At 43.2% G+C, this 21,080-nt stretch overlaps 1 long non-coding RNA gene across 3 annotated transcripts in view; it reads left to right on the top strand.

Annotated features, from left to right (window-relative positions):
• LOC149452883 (uncharacterized) overlaps positions 1–9,728 on the top strand; it is a 28,620-nt gene extending 18,892 nt beyond the window's left edge. The window contains exons 1-3 of one of the 3 annotated variants that reach the window (XR_016314818.1): positions 2,112–2,596; positions 8,718–8,943; positions 9,460–9,728. This is a non-coding gene — a long non-coding RNA (uncharacterized LOC149452883). Of the gene's footprint in view, positions 1–2,111; positions 2,597–7,624; positions 7,983–8,717; positions 8,944–9,459 lie in introns of those variants that run through there. The other 2 variants (XR_016314817.1, XR_016314819.1) reach the window with 2 other exon arrangements.
• The last annotated feature ends 11,352 nt before the right edge of the window (positions 9,729–21,080 follow it).

Below are 21,080 nucleotides of genomic sequence, written 5' to 3'. Positions count from 1 at the left end.
GTTTTGTATTGTGTTGTATTTGTTTTGTATTGTGTTGTATTTGTATTGTATTTGTATTATATTTGTATTGTATTGTATTGTATTTGTATTGTATTGTATTTGTATTGTGTTGTATTTGTATTGTATTTGTATTGTATTGTATTTGTATTGTATTTGTATTGTATTGTATTTGTATTTGTATTGTATTATATTTGTATTGTATTTGTATTTGTATTGTATTGTATTTGTATTTGTATTGTATTTGTATTGTATTTTCAGACGAAAACTGTACTGATTAAACGAAAATCGAACCGGAACGCACTGAAACTGCAAGCGCTGATGTGAACTATGACACTGACAACCATATAACCTACTTTCTGTGCATTTTGGATGCAGAAAAAAAGCAACTGAAACGCATGCAGTATGAACTGGCCCTAAAGCTTTACTGGCGTGTTGTGCTGCCCTCCCCCACTCTGAACACTTGTAGGCATGTTGGTCCAAAAACAGACAGGGGCATCACTTAAAGTGTAATTAAACTCCTTTTTTCATATTTTACCTACAGGTAAGCCTTTACTCTAGGTTCATAGGGAAAAGTTTTCCACAGCATTTTACAGAAACGCAGTACCATCCATTTCACATGATTTCTTATGGAACATGTTCACATCTCCGCGTTTTCACCCGGTGCCTTTTTTGGAAAGGGTCGGGACCGATGGCCGCAGCTCACGAACCCAGAAGGAAGACTGTATGAAGATGGAAGCCTCGGGGAGCCATGACAGCGCTCTGCTGGAGGGCTTTGTTTTCAGGTAAGTCATTCATAATGTGTAGTATGCGATGTATGCTAGCACCATATGCTCTTAGCTTGCAGGGATTTTTTTTTAATTTTTTTTCGCGGTTTACTACCGCTTTAATGTGAAATGACAGTAAACTAATAAATGCAATTAAATTAATTTAAAAGTTATTTATAGATAATACATAATATGTTATTATAATAACAAGCTGTTTAAAGAAACTAACTGGATTAAAACTGAAACAATAAATGCATAACTGGATTAAAGCAAGAAGAAGCTATCAAAGTTGTACTGTCCCACTTACATGTATTTTTCTGTGGTATATTGAACTGCATGAACGTATTATTTTTTTGTAGTATGCTGACATCTGTGAGCGCTTTACAGTTTGTTTACTGGTATTTTCCTCTGTCCTCCCCTTCCTGATTGGTGCTAGTTAGTTCAGTCCTAGTTATAGCTATCCTGTTTCTTCCAAGTTCTCTTAGTCAGCGTTAGTGCTTCGGAGAAACAGGCAATGGTGTATATTGGTTTTGTGCTGCCCTAGTCAAGACTAAAATTGGGCCCCCATCTAAATTTTTCCCACCCCATCCTGTTTAGGATCTACCCTGTCAGGACAGGGGATGGCAGCATGTAAGGAGGGGGGCAGCGGAACAGGCGGGAGGAATCGGGACAGGAACGGGGCAATGAGACACGTGAGGGGCAGCGGGACAGAAGGGGGGGCAGTGGGACGGGGGGCAGCGGGACAGGAGGGAGGCAGCAGGACAGTTGAGGGTAATGGGACAGGAGGGGACAGCGAGACAGGAGGGAGGCAGCAGGACAATTGGGGGGAAGTGGGACATGGGGACAGCAGGACAGGAAGGGGGCAGCATGACGGGGGGCAGCATGACAGGAGTGGGAAAGCACCGATCCTCCAAGCTTTTGCCTGTCCAGCAGTGACTCCTCAAGATGGTGTCAGTATATGGTGCCAGGAGCAGTAGCTGGGCCTGTGTCCTATCTCAACCAGGATCTCCAGTGGCAGCTGCAACAAAGAGCAGGGGACTCCTCCACCCTGACCTTGTCCTCTTCTTCCTTCTCCTCCACAGGCCCTCCACTGGCCCACCCTCACAGCCTGATGCACACTGCAGATCAAGACCAGAGCCTGCCTGACAGCAGGCCAGGTCAGGCAGGCTCCAGTCGGGAACTGCAGTGTGCGCCGACCCTCCCTGCGCACACCTGGGGTTATGCCCCCTACTCCGCCCTCCTCTGCAGCTGGTTCCCCTGCTTGTGTGTTTGCTTCCCCCCCCCCCAGATGGTGGCCCTGCCACTCACACCCACATGTGTCCCTTCTGCTTGGGGATGGCGCCACTCCCTTGTAAAACGCCTTGTTTGACGCACGGTAGATACGCCCCTGGAGACGGCTTAGGTAAGTGATTGGCTTCTTACACTTCGAAAGACTGAAAAATCATCTTCTGTACTGCAATTAGCTGAAGCAAAATTTGGTTGAATTCAACTTCTGTGTTTTTTTGAAGAGTTAAGCTGCCTGTAGATGGTGCAAAATCAGCAAGTATTGTCAATGTAGCATTCGAAACAGAACAAAAGCATATCCAAAACCAAAAGTTTAGGTAGATCTTTGGAGAAAGAGTTGTTAAAACCATATTCTGGCTTTTTTTTTTTTTTTGCTGTCTCAGTCCTATTGAGGATATTCTCTTCACTTCCTGGCCCTAGATGACCTCCTACAGACTGCTAGTGCTGCATCACATATGTCAGAAAGCTGCAGCCAGCTGGGAAGAGAAGAAGAGAATTGAGAGGATTGGTTGGATGGAGAGGAATAAGGCTCCAGTAGAGAGATGAAGGTAAGTATTTGTAATTATTCCTTTCCCCCCAGCTAAGCGAGCAATGAACCCATACAGTGCAGTGATGTGGGGTGGGTGGGTCAATGCACAGGTTAATTTAACAGCTGCCTGGAGTTGGTCTCTAATTTCTCTAAGTGGGTGTTTAGGGAGTAAGGCTGTCTAGACAGGTTCTCTTTGTTGTAAATCCTCTGCAAGGACCTCGGGCATATAATTGCCTCTATATGACAGTTACGATTATTATTATTATTATTATACAGTATTTATAAAGCGCCAATAGTTCGCTCAGCGCTGTACATTACAATGGGGGACAGAACAATAACAATACAATACAATGCAAAACATGAGGGGATCAAGGGCCCTGCTCCTTGGAGCTTACAATCTAGGCGGGAGGGGATGGTGGCACAGGAGGAGAAAGCTGTGGGGGATGGAGTGGTAGGTAGAGTGGAGGAGGTCGGCAAGTTAGCAGGGGGCGAGGTAGGCTTCCCTGAAGAGGTGGGTTTTCAGGGTGCGCCTAAAGGAGAGGAGAGTAGGTGATAATCTGATGGGTTGGGGCAGGGAGTTCCAGAGGATGGGTGACACCCTGGAGAATTCCTGGAGGCGGGCATGGGAGGAGGAGACCAGGGAACTAGAGAGAAGGAGGTCTTGTGAGGAGCGGAGTGTGCGTGCCGGGCGGTACTTGGATATTAGGTCAGTGATGTAGTTCGGGGCAGTATGGTGGACGGCTTTGTACGTCAGTGTTAGGATTTTGAATTTGATCCGTTGCGCAATCAGAAGCCAGTGGAGGGATTGGCAGAGGGGGGTGGCGTAAACGGAGTGTTTGGAAAGGTGAATGAGTCTGGCAGCCGTATTCAGAATCGACTGAAGCGGGGATAGCCAGCGGCAAGGCAGGCCAGTGAGGAGGGAGTTGCAGTATTCGAGTCGTGATATGATGAGGGAGCGGATGAGCTGTTTAGTGGTTTCTGAGTTGATATATCAGATGCTGGATCTTGGCAGATCTTTCACATACCGCTTGATATCAGCTGTAAATCTGTCCTGTGACTCTCCGCCTTCTTATAGCAGAGACTACTGATTGGATGCTTTGGAGAATGTTTTCTTTGTCTTACGATTTTTATAGGAAATTCTGCATTTGTTGCTTTTTTTGTGCTGGATTTGGTAAATTCATTCTCTGCATAGCTTTCTATTTTTACATGCAATTGTGTTCAAAAGTTTGCATCCCTTGTCAGAAATCATGAAATTTTGACATTGATATTGAAAATATGACTGACCAAAAAACTGTCTTTTATTTAAGGATAGTGACCATATGAAGCCATTTATTATCACATAGTTGTTTGGCTCCTCTTTAAATAATGATAACAGAAATCATCCAAATGGCAATGATCAAAAGTTTCCATCCCCTGGAATGTTTGGCCTTGGTACAGACACACAAGGTGACACACACAGGTTAAAATGGCAATGAAAAGTTACTTTCCCATATCTATGGCTTCTTAAATTGCAATTAGTGTGTGTGTATAAATATTCAATGAGATCTCATGTGGATACACTGAGTAGGCTAGAGCCATGGGGAGCAGAGAAGAACTGTCAAAAGACCTGCATACCAAGGTAATGGAACATTATAAAGATGGAAAAGGATATAAAAAGATATCCAAAGCCTTAAATATACCAGTCAATACTGCTCAATCACTTATTGAGAAGTGGAAAATTCAGGGATCTCTTGATACCAAGCCAAGGTCAGGTAGACCAAAAAAGATTGCAGTCACAGCTGAAGAATTGTTTGGGATACAAAGAAGAACCTACAGGCAACCTCAGGAGAAATACAGGCTGCTCTGGAAAAAAATGGCGTGGTTGTTTTAAGGAACACAATTTAACGATACTCGAACAAAAATGAGCTGCATGGTCAAGTTTGCAAAAAGAAGCCTTTACTGTTCCAATGCTTTTAAAAAGCCCGGTGAGGTGTATCAAGGTGTTGTCGGACATATTGAAATCTGACTTTTTTTTGTGGAATTAGCATAGTAAAGGCTTCTTTCTGGCAACTCAACTATGCAGCTCATATTTGTTCATGTATTGTCATATTGTGCTCCTTGAAACAACCACACCGTCTTTTTCCAGAGCAGCCTGTATTTCTCCTGAGGTTACCTGTGGGTTCTTCTTTGTATCCCGAACAATTCTTCTGGCAGTTGTGGCTGCAATCTTTCTTTGTCTACCTGACCTTGGTTTGGTATTAAGAGATCCTTGAATTTTGCACTTCTTAATAAGTGATTGAACAGTACTTAATAATATATAATTAATAATATAATAGTGTAGCGCTTGATAACATATAAAAACTAAAATAAATAAATTAGGTACATAAACCTAGTGACAACGCACATAGTGTCTAAAATATACGTGCTCTTAGCAAGTGTAACTTAACTCATGAGTGAAAAAACCTCATAAAACATAATAGTGTAATAGTGTAATTATAACCATAGACCCAGATGAAGTCACGAGGTACGTGACGTAACGCGTAGGCACGCAGAGACGCAGTTTCCGGAGTCCCGAGTGACGCACTTCCGGTACGGGACGCCATTTTCCCAGAGCCTTACATGAGTGCAGTTTACCCATACAGGGGAGAAGAAAACGCTGTACACAAATGTGAGTGACTTTCTATTCTACAAATAAAATGCTGGTGTTTTAACTACTACACTATGGAGGATCTCTTTTTCTTGAACTCACCATTGTGAGAGTGAGGATTTACAGAGGATCGGAGTAGAGGTCTCCGTGAGGCGGAAAGGTGCGGAGGAGGTCAAAACAGAAGGATAGCCTGAGAGGTACCATCCAGGAGTGCTGAGGATCCAAGTTGATCCAAAAGGCTTGTTGGCCCCTAGGGGTCGTAGAAAGGAGGTGAGGAGGCATTGCAGCCAAAGTGGAAGAGTGGATATCTCACGAGTGACACCATGTTAACACATTGCATGTGTATCTAAGCATCACTTGGACTTCACTGTTTTATATTTGTGTTTTCGGATATTGGACAATATATTTACTTTAGTGATTTGGCACGATCACATGTTACATTAATTAGGAGTGGCACTAACACCAATAGTATGTTGTATGGTTATAATTACACTATTATGTTTTATGAGGTTTTTTCACTCATGAGTTAAGTTACACTTGCTAAGAGCACGTATATTTTAGACACTATGTGCGTTGTCACTAGGTTTATGTACCTAATTTATTTATTTTAGTTTTTATATGTTATCAAGCGCTACACTATTATATTATTTATTTGAACACTGTTTGTGGGTATCAGCCAGAGTGTTAGCGGCTGTTAACTAGGGAAGGGGAGGGTGGTCCATAGCAGCGCAGGAGGACTCCCAATACATTGATTGAACAGTACTGCCTGGCAAATTTAAGGCTTTGGATATCTTTTTATATCCTTTTCCATCTTTATAAAGTTCCATTACCTTGTTACGCAGGTCTTTTGAAAGTTCTTTTCTGCTCCCCATGGCTCAGTATCTAGCTTGCTCAGTGCATTCACGTAAGCTAAGACACTCATTGACTATTTATACACTGACACTAATTGCAATTTAAAGAGCCACAGATGTGGGACATTAGCCTTTAATTGTCATTTAAATCTGTGCATGTTAGCTTGTGTGTCTGTACCAAAGCCAAACATTCCAGGGGATGTAAATTGTTGATCGAGCCATTTAAGCGATTTCTAATATCGTTATGCTTTTAAAAGGAGCCAAAGAACTATGTGATAATAAATGGCCTCATATGGTCACAAACGTAATCCTTTTGCGCCGGCGCCTCCCGGCCCTTTAACCACTTGCCGCCCAGCCACTGTAGATATACGGCGGCAGGGCGGCACTCGCAGGCAAAACCACGTTTTAAAACGTGTGTTTTGTAAACAAAAGGGGGAGCGTGAGGCGCGCCGCCGCCCTCTCTGTCCCGCCGATCACTGCCGGAGATGTGAGTCGCCGGGTCACAGCTGGTCCTTAGCGGCTGTTTACCGACGATCGGCGGCAAACAGTGACAGACAGCACAGCTGCAGTAGCTGTGCTGTCTGTCACTTCCCTGACAGCTCGAGGATGAGCTGATCGAGAAAGAACAGTTTCTCTTTCTCAATCAGTCTTTTCCAGTGCAGCACACTGGTAAAACACTCCCCTCACTCCTATAACCCTTCCCTGCAAAATAAAAGTTAACCCCTTCCTCCCCATTGCCATTAGTACAGTGTCAGTGTTTTTTTTTTTGCACTGATCACTGTATTAGTGTTTTTGGTGATGTCAGTGACCCCAGGTCAGTACCCCCAATGTCAGAATGTCCGCCGCAGTCCCGCAGTCTCGCCATAAGTTACTGGTCGCTGCCATAAGTCCCTGCTCGCCGCCATAATTCGCTGATCGCCGCTATTATTAGTATAAAAAAAAAACTAAAAATCCCAGTATCTTTCCTGCCATTTGTAAACGCTATAACTTTCACGTAAACCAATTAATTTACATGTATTGGTTTGTTTTTTTTAGCAAAGACATGTCGCAGAATGCATTTTGGCAGAAATTTATGACTAAATTTGATTTTTGCATTTTTTTTTTACTGGACATGTTTTATAGCAAAAAGTCCAAAATATTGGTTTTTTTTCCTCAAAATTGTCAGCCTTTTTTTTTATAGCGCAAAAAATAAAAACCGCACAGGCGATCAAATACCACCGAAAGAAAGCTCAATTTGTGGGGAAAAAAAGGATGTAAATTTCATTTATGTATCGTATTGCATGACCGCGCAATTGTCTGTTAAACTAGCGCAGCGCTGTATAGCAGAAAAATGGCGTAAATTGCAGTATTTATACCATAGTTTGTAGACGCTATAACTTTCACACAAAGCAATCAATATACACTTATTGGGATTTTTTTTACCAAAAACATGGAGCAGAATACATTTTGGTCTAAATTTATAACCAACTTTGAGTTTGCTATATATTTTTTATAGCTGAAAGTAAAAAATATCGTTTTTCTTCAAAATTTTTGGCCTTTTTTTGTTTATAGCCTGAAAAATAAAAAGCGCACAGGTGATCAAATTACACCGAAAGAAAGCTCTATTTGTGTGAAAAAAAGGACGTCAATTTCGTTTGGGTGCAACATTGCATGACAACGCAATTATCAGTTGAATTAGTGCAGCGCCGAGTAGCAAAAAGAGGCCTGGTCATTAAGGGGGGTAAATCCTCTGGAGCTCAAGTGGTTAAAAGGTTTCAGAAACCGGAATGTGGGGCGGGGTTTTAGGGTCATGTGAGCACCGTGATTCTCTGTCACGGCAGTCACATGATCGGAAGAGGTCCTGATCGCAAGGGGAGATAGGGACCTTTCCGTGAGTCTCGGACATATGTACTGGGAGCGCGCTCTCAGCACATATGTATTTTTAAATGGTACGCTCGGTGTCAAGGCCCAGATGCTGAGAGGCCGCATATTTCTGTGTGCTCGGCTTCTAGGGGTTAAACAAAAGATAATTTTTGGCAAGATCAGTCATATTTTAAATATCAAAGCCAAAATTTCATAGTTTCTGCCAGGGTATGCAAACGTTTGAGCACAACTGTATAACAACCCAACCCCCCAGCCTTCTTCCATTGTTATGCATAGCTAACTATACCTTCTGTACTAGACACTCCATAAAAGGACTAATTATTAGGGATGGGTATACGGAGCAAATGTTCACTTAGCTGAAGTTTCGGCACAGCCGGCAGGAGGTCCTGAAACTTTGAACACAGCAGTGAACCCTACTGAAGTCCACAGGAGGCAAATCTATACTTCTCTAGCCTTTCTACAAGCTATTGTTAAAAAGGGTCATGGGTTACTGGGCACTTCCATGGAGGATATGCAAAAAAAAAAAAAAAAATACTATTCAGTGGGGAAAGGGTCTATTTTTTTTAATCCAAACAACTTTTATTGTCAAGCTAATAGAGGAAATGGAACAGTAAACAGAATCCACAATGACATTACTGCAACAGCAGGATTACACATAAATAGAACAACATGGATATGCAGATCCCATAATAAACAGAATAACAGCAATGGTAATTAAACAAAACAGACCACAAAGATCCAAAACTTTCTTGACAATATCTTGCTTTTTCCCTTTTTATGTCTTATTCCTTCCCGACCAGATGTAAACAGAAATGGGGAAAAGGAACAAAGCCCAAAACATGTTTTCAAACAATTAAAAAAAAACACATCAACAACAACTTCTGGTTCACCCGACACTTCTCATCAAAAAGAATAGGAGTTGCAGATCACACCTGCAGAAGTCGGTCCACTGAGGAGGGGCGAGCCCAGGTGTATTCAGCCAACCTTCCATCCCTGCTAGAACTTACGATATGCATTGCGATGTTGGTACGTGAGTTTTTCTCGTGAGAGTAAATAATTAACATAATCTATCCATTGCTTACTAGTCGGAGGAGCCGATGATAACCAGTACCTTGCTATCAACTTCCTAGACTGATTTAAAAGTCTAGATATCATAATATACCCTCCTGGTTGGAACAGTTCTTGTCCAGTGTCCCCAACAGACAGTACAAGGGATCCTGGGGAAAAGTATATTGCGATACTAGAGAAATAAGTTGGAGAACCTCACTACAATATCTATGTAACTTGGGGCAACGCCAGAACATATGAATGAAATCACCCTGTTGGACCCTACACCTCGGACAATCAGGTGAATCCCGCCTGCCCCACTGATCCAGGGGTCCTATACGCTCGATGGAGGGAGAGGGTCTTTAAATGCTGCTTATACATTGAAAATACAGTAACATGCTTGGGAGATGCCTTAAAGCTGCACATGAATTGAAACCTTTAGGCTATTTTTTGTTCCCTCTACTATGATCCTTTTTTTCTGTTTTCCATTTTCAGGAAGTCATTCCATTCACTGTGGTGGTCACCAAAACACTTTTTGAAGAATGTTCCCCTCGTGCAGATATTATATGGAAAATATGGAAATCCTTTGATCTAGTAGTTAGGAACTTCATTGCCTTATGTGGATTCCTGATTGCCAAATATTATTAGATCTGGAGACGCCGAATGCTTTTAATTCAGTGATTTTATAAAGAGTTGTTTACCATGTCTCTGTCTAACCTCCGTATGATCCATGTGATCAAATAAAACTTGTTTGTTAATACTTATTATATTACTCCACTTGGATTTTCTAATAACCACTCTGTGTGAGCAGTATTGCACTCGTCATACTGCTATGTTTTATGCTTCATGTACATGAGCCTACCCTGACCGTGGGAAACCACAAATTGCGGCAAAAACGAGGTACTGCAGTTGCTGCATTTTGCATTTTCCCATGGTCAGTGGTCAAAACTTTCCTATCCTGAACGTGATTCTGCCGCGTTCAGGAGAGGGAGATTAAGCCTCACCTAAACACGGCAGCATCTAAACTCTGCTAAAAGCTTATGTGTACATGGACACATAGGCTTTTATGGAGTTGAGTTTAGGAGCTTTGGCAAAAAAATGCCAAAAGCTCCTAAACTCGAGTTTAGGAGCTGCTCGTGTACATGAAGCCATAAAGGTACTTTGCCCCATCTTCCTACATGCTTTGTAAGCTTAGCTACATGGCAGGACAGGATGCCTCCCTCCCACCATGGCTCACCGACAATGCAGATAACAAGGAGACAGCAGAATGTACCTGGTGGTGGAGCCTGACATGTAGAGGTAGGCTTCTCTTACACCTCCGGCTCAGGAGTCCTGGTAAAGTGACAGGAGCACCTGAGCACAGAGTGGGAACGAGTGCATGACTGGTCTTCCTTTGCAGGATACCGGAGAGCTGCACAAGGTTGGAGGATGAGCAGGCAGTGCGTTGCTGTGGGCAGGCTGTGTTTGCTGATGAGCAGGCTGTGCGTTGCTGTGAAGCAGGCTGTGTGTTGCTGTGGAGTAGGCTGTGCGTTGCTGATAAGCAGGCTGCATGTTTGCTGTGGAGCAGGCTGTGTTTGCTGAATGGCAGGCTGTGCGTTGCCAATAAGCAGGCTGTGCGTTTGCTGTGGAGCAGGCTGTGCGTTGCTGTGGAGCAGGATGTGCGTTGCTGTGGAGCAGGATGTGCTGAGGGAAGACCGGCTTGGCAAGTGACACAAGTCAGCTGGTTCAGATGCAGAGAGCAGGGTCAGGCAGTCCTGGTTGGCAATTGAAAAGCAGATCAAGGTGTATCACAGCATGCAGAAGAATAGTCAACGTCAGGCCAGGGTCGGCAATTGTAGGCAGATGGCTGTATGCGCAAGAGGAGCAGGCAGAGACGAAAACCAAAGACAAGCCAGGGGTCAGTACAGGCAGCCAGTGGTGTATTTAGGTTTCGTGCTGTTCTAGGCAACACAAAAATCAGCTCCCCCCCCGGAGAGACCCTGACACCAACCAACACCCCCCTGACATGGACCAACAACACCCCAGCCCATGCGACCCACCCGAGAGAGCCTTCTACTATCACCGCCACCCATTCACCTGCCACCCCCACCCCAGTGAGAGAGAGAAGACACTCATCTTCACAGCTCTGGACATCCCCAGGAACAAGAGTCAGGCTCTGCATACACCATTAAGCAGCCCGCAGCCTCTTTCAGATCCCAACTGGTCCCCATGCTGCGTGTGTCCCTTCTTCCATCCCTTCTTCCGGGGGGGCAATGCTGCCCCCATGAAAAATGCCACCCTAGGCCTTGTTTGCCTTGTGGTAAATACTCCCCTGCAGGCAGCGTTTAGGCAAGGTTGGGGCAGATTAAGTTGGCAACAGAGAGGTAATACAGGAATTTTCAAAATTTTAAGTTGTTTTTGGTTTGTTTAGCAAAAAATAAAAAACGCAGAGGTGATTAAATACCACCAAAGAAAGCTCTGTCTCAAAAAAATGATAAAAACTTCATATGAGTACAATGTTGCATGACCGCGCAACTGTCATTCAAAGTGCGACAGTGCTGAAAACTGAAAATTGGCCTGGGCAGGAAGCGGGTAAAAGTGTCCGGTAGGCGAGTGGTTAAATAACCCGCCTGGTGCATGCTCGCACACTTTTTTGCGCTCCTGCGCACCCATTCACACATGTGAACCCCCTCATGCACATTCACGCATTTGCACATGCGCACCAGCGAATTGGTCGCAAACTGTTCTGCGCACCGGAATGCATCTTTCCTGACTGACAGCCTCATTAACAGCCAGTGCCTTGCTCTGCCTCCAAGCACTTTCCTGAGACAAGTGCCGCTGCATGCCGATGCATCTTTCCAGCTCCTTCTCTAAGGAAAGTGGTTGGAGCCGGAGATACGCATCTGTCAAAGCAGCTTGTCCCCTTGCTAGCTGTGCTGTTGGATGGCCATGGAGGGAAGATGGTGTCCTGTCTGTAGCAAGGCTACAAAGCACTTAGGAAACCAGTAAAAAATATCACATATGCTACAGGTACTTTATTCCCTGAGAGGACAGAACACTGGAATAGTAAAATAAATAAGACTTATACCTGAAAGGGTAACTCCACTTTTGTGGGGGAAAAAATGTCAAGTAAAAAAAAAAAAGATAATATAGTATAATTGCTACACAAGGCATATTGTAATTAAATGTCATTAAACATTTCCTTTCCTTTTCAATCTGCACTGCTGTAATTTTCTATATGGTAACTTTGAGGCGTTCTGTACCCAGGTGGTGTACAGATCGCCCCCAGCCAGAAATAGAATTTTCTGCTTGTGTGATTGACTCACTGATTTTCCCAGAAATCTATACTAAGATACAAGTCAGATTTTGAGCATCCCTTGCAACAAAAATGTCATTTTTGGTGGGATATTCCCAAAGGGAAATCACGTCTTAAGGGATGCAGACCCTGCCACTTTCCTCAATAGAGCCCTGCAAGTGCAGCAGCTTATTGATAATTATAAAATCACCCCCATACAGATTCACTCTGCACATTGACACAAACAGATATTTCTTCAGACTAAAAAAGGTAGGAATCTGCAACAAAGTTTATTCCAATCCCTGCAATATACACAGATCACCCAGAGGGGCAATTTTTTCCCTCAACTGCAAACAACCAGATGCCTGCAAGGTAATGTGTTAAGACCCTTGTTTCAATGTATAGTATGCAATTCTCTGTATTGGTTGGTTGGTTATCACAGATGATGCTAATACACTGAAGTTATGCATACGGCACTTTTTTTCATTTATTTATTTGGAACACATTGGATTTAAGATATCTTATTTTTTTGGATTGGGACTTTTATTTTTGCATTTTTATTTGGACATTACTTTATAAATTATTTTATATATTGTTTTATTTAAATTTTGTGATTTTATTTATATATATATATTTTTTTTTTTTGCGCTTTTTTTATTTTTATATATTTTGTTTGATGGTTTGTCAACAAAGAGCAGCAGCATTGGTTTAGGAGTTTTATATTTTTTGACGCATGTTTTTTTTAATAAATTCTCTGTATACTGTACATGGCAGCAGCATTTTTGATCCTTTTATCTTGCTGATGAATGAAAACAGTAGACTCTCTGCAGCAATGATTGGTAGCCAGAGACCATGTGACATGGACTGCCTTGGCAAGAAGCTCAGAATTATTGTTTTATTCATGAGATCAAGAGATTGTATTCAACATAATTACATGATGGTGTAGAAATGTGGACATGTAACTTGATGAATCACAGGATGTGTCAGTTTAAATCAGTAGTCTCCAAACTGGGGCCGGAGGTGGCCCTTTGCTTGCCTTTATCTGGCCCTTGGGGCACTATTGCACCAACTGTCACCAATGATGGAGCACCATCCCCCTTACTGACATCATCAATGAGGCATTATACTTCTCACTGATATCAACAATGAATCAACATTGAATATCAACAATTGAGCACTATTATTCTCACTGATATAAACAATGGGGAACTATTCCTCCTATTAAAACCAATGATGGGGCACTGATGCTGGGGCATTTTCTACACCCACTGGCTACAGTCCAGCCCCCCTAAAGGACAGTAAACTGGCCCTTTGCTTAGAAAGTTTGGAGGCCCCCTGGTTTAAATGATGGGTTCATATGGACAAAATGATGTTTTCCAGTCTTCTGATTTGCAATATGTTGTCCTCAACATCTCCAGATGGCAGCAATACAGTCATGAAAGGGTCCTCTATGGCACCGCTCTGCAACCAATCCTCCATCATGGATAGAGGAAATAATTCTATCTATATCACAGCAAGCTGCTACGAGACTGACTACTGCAACATCAACCATTTTCCCAACTGGTCCTCCAGTAAGTACTGAAGGGACCAAAGTGTTCATTTGTTAATTGTGTTGACTGTAAATAATAAAACACCTGTAACATGGAGTCTGGGTGTGCCCCTCTGATTCTGCTTTCACTCTATGACGCTTGACTTTCCCCAACTCCAGGGCTAAACTCTGCACCCGAGGCTTAGCCTAACCAACCTGCTGTGTATTCCAGCCTTTCTCAACCTTTTTTAACCCAATGGAACCCCTAAAATAATTTTCAGGTTGTGGGGAACCCCTGTTAAAAATCGATCCATTGGGGGTTAGTGGAACAGACAGCTGAAAAGTTCATTGGGTTCATGCAGCTGGCTCTGCCAAGTGGCCCTGGAACCAAGGAGATACCATCAGATGGGCGGTCAACCAGCCACAGTCCAAGGAGCCCCTAGCAACATCTGGTGGACCCAGTTTGAGAATACTTGGTCTATCCAATCACAGTGCCTCAGGGTGCTCCCATTGGACAGGTAATGGCTGGTGGGAAGAACTTAACTCTAGGGGATCAGCAGGGCTTGGCCCCAAAGTTGAACCCTTAGCAACAAAGTAACATTTAAGTGATACTAAACCCACAACACTAAAATCAGTCTGCATATGCAGTAAAGCATGCTTGTTATACTCACTGTGGAACCCAAGGGTTTAATCCTCCACATTGTGTAAAAAGGCTGTTTGATCCTGACTTCTCTGATCCTCCCCTTCTACTGTCCCCAATCCATTTGCTGATAGTACAGAGCTCTAGGAGTCACTCTGCACACGCTTAGTTTGGGGTGTATTGGTAGACAGGTTTTTTCCTTTGGGGGGGGGGTTTCATGTGATCAGCCCAGAGCCAATCAGCGCTGTCCAGAAAGAGGGTCAGAGGTCATGCAGCCTCATAGGACAGTCAGAGCAGAATGAAAACTCCTCCTACAAGCTGTAACCAGTGGTCAGCTGGACACTGAAAGAAGTCACAAGACTGCTTTATACTGCTGATCAGAAAAGGTATTTAGCAGTTTACATTTGCTGAAATAATTACATTTCCATGCTGTACTGTGGGGGACCAGATATAGTGAATGCAGGGTCCGGGGAGACCAGGTATAGTGAATGCAGGGTCTGGGGTGACCAGATATAGTGAAGGCAGGGTCCGGGGAGACCAGATACAGTGAATGCAGGGTCCGTGGAGACCAGATACAGTGAATGCAGGGTCCGGGGAGACCAGATACAGTGAATGCAGGTTCCGGGGAGACCAGATATAGTGAATGCAGGGACCGGGGAGACCAGATATAGTGAATGCAGGGACCGGGGAGACCAGATATAGTGAATGCAGGGACCGGGGAGACCAGATATAGTGAATGCAGGGTCCGGGGAGACCAGATATAGTGAATGCAGGGTCCGGGGAGACCAGATATAGTGAATGCAAGCTCCTGAGTTTAGTAACACTCTAAGTGTATTTGTCAAATGCAAGCAGTGCAAGTATCTGATTTTGATTTACGATCAGCCATTTGCAGTCCCTGCAGAGTAGAGGGGAATAGAAAATCACACACTATTGAGGGCGGGGCCACCTCACCCGTGCACATGGGTGTACCGCTTTTGTGTACGTGCTCAAAAATGCCAGGTGGGGCCATGTTCATGTGAGAGCCGACATTAAGGAGGAATCCCGGCTTAGAGGTGAACCATACTCTGTGTGCAGCTATATGACCTACAGAGTTTAAACAGTATATATATATATATAGCAGTGAACTTTATGAGGAACATATCGATTATAGCAAATACTGCATATATAAAACCATCGAGTTATATATATTTATTATTAATCGAATAAAGACATATAATTAATGAAACACAAATATTAAAAAGTGTCTATTTTGGGGTTTTCACAAGTGTTGGGGTCCACTACAGTTCACATGTGGACTCAACATATTTCAAATGATCTTCCTTTGGAGTATTTGTGAATATTATTCATATGACTAAACTCTTAATTTTTTTGGTTAGAAAACATACAGGGGTTAGACCAAAAAAATGGAAACACTACATGATTTGCAGATGTAAAAGTGCCGACATGTTTTGTGTTGAAAGCGGAAGTGATGTAACATTCTTTTGCTTCCACTGTGTGATGAGACCCCTAGCTAACAGGTGGGAAGCCTCACTTTCATCATTCACTGTGTGCTGCTAGTAATACGGAGTCATGTCAGAGCATACTGAGCTTCAAAGACCGCAAATCGTTGGTGTCCACTTAGCTGGTGCCTCTGTGACTGAAGTTGCCAATTTATTTGCCGTGTTGCGAGGTACAGTGTCAAAGGTTATGCCGGTGTATACAGTTTCCGGGAAAACATCGTCAGATAAGCATAAGTTCGGCTGACCAAAAGATACAAAAAGACATTGCGCAGGATTGTGACCCGGAATAAGAAACCTCACGACATGGCAAATAAATTGGCAACTTCATAAGCTGTAACATGACTGCGTATTACTAGCAGCACACGCAGTGAACTACTAAAGTGAGGCTTCCCACCTGTTAGCTAGGTGTCTCATCACACAGCGGAAGCAAAGGAGCATTACATCACTTCTGTTTTCAACGCAAATTATGTCATGTCTTTCACACCTGCAAATCATGTAGTGTTTCCATTTTTTGGTCTAACCCCTGTATATCCGCAGCAGCACAATGTCCCTGGAAAATGTTCTTCTTGTTGAGTGTTAATTTAGGGAATAAATTAAGTTATAGAATAAGGGTTGTTTTTGTAACACTACCCCTTAGGATTTGCAGAGTTTTGGCCTCTCCTATAGTTCTACACAGCCAGGCAAAACACATTTTCTTCCTCCACACTTGCACACTGGAGACAGTAACCAGTCCTTAGGCGTGTTTATGTAGTTTTAGGGGTATTGAACTTGTATAGGGTTGATGGAATGCCGAAGGAACTGTGAACTGCGAGGACAACTCCTTATTAAATATGTACAAGTCTATGGACAAAAAGAAAAGACTGTCTCTTCTCTGAGAGCACTCCATCTCTCTGGTGCACCTCCTCAGACCCCAGATGCATCTTCCTCTTCACCCAGTCGTACTGAGGGTATTCTCTTGGAAAGGGGACCCAGAAACTGCCAACCTCAAGAGTCACAGTTGAGGAGCTAGTTGGGTCCTCCACCTGACTGCCCTCTCCCCTTATCTGGCCCAGGGGGTGTAAGGTAACTCACACTGTCCTTCCTGATAGCTTAATGGGTTGGTGGCTGCTTCAGGCATTCCACTGGGCTGACTCCTTCCCTGTTGCTCAAGCTGTCCCTCCTAGTAGACGGTGCTACAGTGGAGATACCCTTCTCCAGAACCTGCCTGTAGGTAGGCCCCCCTCCCAGGCTCCACACTCCAGCTTCTCACTCCATCTTCCACCTGACACTGACTCACACTCCCAGGCTCTATGATTCTTAAGGGTTTTCTTGGTCACCAAGCCCAGTCTTCTGCCAGGGGATTGGCCAAGGTGCTTTAAGCATGCAGATCAGAGCTTTCTCTACTTTTCCATCCCTCCTCTACAAAGCTCTTAGGTTTCTGGAAAGGTGGGAGGGCTCCAAAAGCTCTGACCTTCAGAACCTCCTTAGCCTGTCCTGAGGTAACCACTGCCTCACTCACAGGCTGACTCATCCCAAGCTGCTACTCAGCCTCTAACTAAAAAAAAAACTAGCTAGCTAACCTGGAGGTTGTTACATTTTTATAAGGTAGACTAAAGATCCAATTAACCACTTCCCGACCGGCCGTTGTATATAAACGGCCGGACGGTGGCACTGCAGGGTCGGGTGGCCGTCTATAAACGGCCTCCCCGCACCCTGCTTGTGCGCGCTCCCTGGGAGCGCGCAGCACCGCGATCCGGTGCCCGCTGTGTCCTCCGGACACAGTGAAACACCGATCGTCGGACGGGACCTCTGTACGAGGTCCCGATCATGTGATCACTGATTGGCCAATCAGTGATCACATGCAAAGTAGTAAGCAAGATGTCACTTCTGACATCATTGCTTACTATGTGTGAAATCTGTGAATGATCACAGAGGTCACATGGTACAAGGCTATTCACAAAAGCCTTGTACCATGTGACAAGCTATGACCAATCACAGCTCACTCAGTTCTTTTCAATGAGTGCAAGAATGCACACAGAGAGAAAGAGAAATGATTGCTTTTATATCCTATATGGGTGTAAAAGCAATCAGTGTAAAAAAAAAAAAAAAAAATCTTCATCACCCCCCACAAGTAGTACAGTGTCACCATGGTGACATTGTACTGCTAGGGTGACAGTATGTAAAAAAAAAAAATAAAAATAAAAAATAATAATATAAAAAAAAAATAAAAATGTAAAAAAAAATGTTTAAAAATTATAATTTTTGCTTATAAACTAATTTGGATTTTTTTTTTCACTAAAAAGATAATGGAATAAATTTTGGCTAAGATTTATGATGAAATATTATTTATTTGCAAAATTGTATAAAAAAAACACTTTTTTTCAAATTTTTTGGACATTTCATTTACATAGCAAAAAAAATACAGATCCCAGTGGTGAATAAATACCACCAAAATAAAGCTTTATCTATCTCAAAAAAATGGTAAAAAATTCATTTGGGTACAGTGTTGCATGACCGCGCAATTGTCATTCAAAGTGTGATAGCGCTAAAAGCTGAAAATTGCCATCACATCATGTACCGGAAACATGTTCCCTTGTGTACAGAGGCATCCCTAGGGTTGGTGCCACCCCTCCAGAGAGGAAGGAGTGGTGCCAGTGTAGCGGTAAAATGAGTATCCCGACCAGTGAAGATATGTATCCCCTAAATCAACTGCGCATGTGCCGGTTTCAGGCCGAAGCCAATCTCCGACTTTAGCACAGAGCTGCCACAGTTAACCCCTGACAGGCTGCAAACCGCTGAAGCTGATCCCATGGACCGCTATGGGTTGCAAGATCAGTTAACCCTGTATAGGTTGAACCTATATAGGTTTGCAGCCTGTAATGGGTTAACTGTGGCAGTTCTGTGCTAAGGTGATCAGCTTCTTCGTCCTGAAATCGGCACATGCGCAGTTGCTTCAGGGGATGCATATCTTCATGGGTCCGGTATACTCATTTTACCGCTACACCAGGGGGCAGCTGTCACTGTGTCGGGAATCCGGGATCAGCCAAATAACTGGCCAGGACCTTCACATAGCCCAGAAGCTCTGCTGGCATCCTGCGCCTGCACCCCCTGTGATGGTGTCACCCGGTAAGGCCTGCATCCACCTAGGGACACCACTGCTTGTGTAAATGCAGTAGGTAATGTTACTTCTCATTTAATTTCATTAAGTTACAGCGATGCTTATGTCTATCAGTAACTTTGAATGTTGTTGCTCAGGGTTTCTGAACAGGTTCTCTGGTGTGACATTATCCACAACAGCCAAACAGATTTCTAAACATTGCTCATTGCTCTTTCTTTTGTGGGTCACAGGAGTGCACTTACTTGTACACTTTAGGTACTTGTACCATGGTTCACAATGATGTCATTGACAAAGGTCACCAATAATATCCCCTCTTCTAGAAAGCACTTTTAAAAATGATGGCAAAGAATAGACTCTTAAGCTGGCCATAGAGGGATCAAAATGTAGCTGGTTCAGAAGGGATCGGCCAAATTTCAATCCATCTATAGCCATTCCCATTCAAGAGAAGTAAATATAGTGGTTGACGCCTCCCAAATGGGACTGCTGGAAAATGTGTTCTTTATCAGTGTATTCTGGCTGCAGGAAGGATTCCCCCATCCACCTTGAATCCACCACTGGCTGATCACAAAAAAACTGAATAATGTATGGCCAGCTTTACATAAACATTAATTCTTTTGATGGATTCATAATCTTCTCATGCTTACATGCTTGTTTTTGTCCAGGCTTTCCTCAGGGGAACACTATACTGCACGGATACTGTTCTACGGATGTGTGTTACAGTTTATTAGCTTCCATTTCCCTCCATGCCAATCAGAAGTTGTACTGCTGCAACAGCAACCTGTGTAACAATGGGAACATTGCATCCTATTTCTGGTCTGGATCAACCATGGCACGCTGCAGTGTCTACATTGTAGTGATCACTTTGTTGGCACTTTTGGAATTTCTATGGACATTTCTATGAACAATCAAGATGATAAAGGCCAATATGTTAATAAAATGTGCAAAGAAGATCTCACTTTGTAACAGGACACAAAACAGTAGGAACCAATTGGAAGACAGCTTTTGATTGCGCTTGTACTCAAAGCTGATTTCTAATCGCTTGCCCATAATTATCTTATGAACTCTTACCCTCCATAGTGGAAAATGTCTGAAGGAAAACCCTTTTTCTTTGAAAAATAACCAAAAAGAGCTTCCTATCGCCAAGTCCTATTGAAAACAAAAGAAAAAAAGTCCGGACTACTAAGTACGGCTAAAATATTGGATTCTTTGGGCACAATAAGAGACCACACAGTAAAATACATACAACCATTTATTGACATAGAGTCATATATTCTATATAGGACCCATAATACAAAGGGGCCAAATCATAATTATGAGCACTATGCCTCCCTCACATATATGTAGATAACTAAGCACATAGTTACAGTAAATGCAATATACATTTATAAAAAAAACGGTCAACACATTTCGCCTGTGCATTTGGCTTCTTCAGGACCGTAACTTGAATATCAGGGAGTTATGATTATGATTTTCCCCTTTTTTGGCCCTTTTCTTCTAGGGCATGTTTGTATTATGGGTCCTATATAGAATATATGACTCTATGTCAATAAATGGTTGTATGTATTTAATTGTGTGGTCTCTTACTGTGCCCAAAGAATCCAATATTTTTGCCGTACTTAGTAGTCTGGCCTTTTTTTCATTTTTCTTTGAGATTTCCTTCTTTCACCCTTCGGACAGAAAGACAGTCCCATCATTCTGCCCATTTCTTGGGAGCCCAGCCTGTTGCTGCTCTACCCTGTGGGGGTGCATCATCACAAAGCCTGGGCTCACAGTACTCAAGGATGGAATGGTGCTCACACTCCATTACATGGGCACCATTCAGTCTAGCAAGAATGCCATTTCTCACTGCCAGAAATAAGAGAAAGCTCCCATGATGTCACCAGAGTGACTAGAAGTTTTTTATTCTTTCTTTTTTTTTTTGCGGGTTTGTTTTGTTTCTATAACACAGAGGTGTCCAATCTTCTGTGCGCTCGATGGGGGCCTAGTTGGTGCACATAAAGGTTCAGATCTTTCCTTGTGTAAAAGCAAGATTTCCCAAAGATAGTGTAAACACAGAGAAAAGGGGACGTCTACTTTAA

Source organism: Staurois parvus, unplaced genomic scaffold (assembly GCF_062004578.1).
Source record: "Staurois parvus isolate SC_StPar_1 unplaced genomic scaffold, SC_StPar_1.0 ptg000457l, whole genome shotgun sequence".
NCBI classification, from domain to species: Eukaryota; Metazoa; Chordata; class Amphibia; order Anura; family Ranidae; genus Staurois; species Staurois parvus.
The sequence above is the reverse complement of the archived record's forward strand: the minus strand, read 5'-3'. Positions and strand labels throughout refer to the sequence as shown.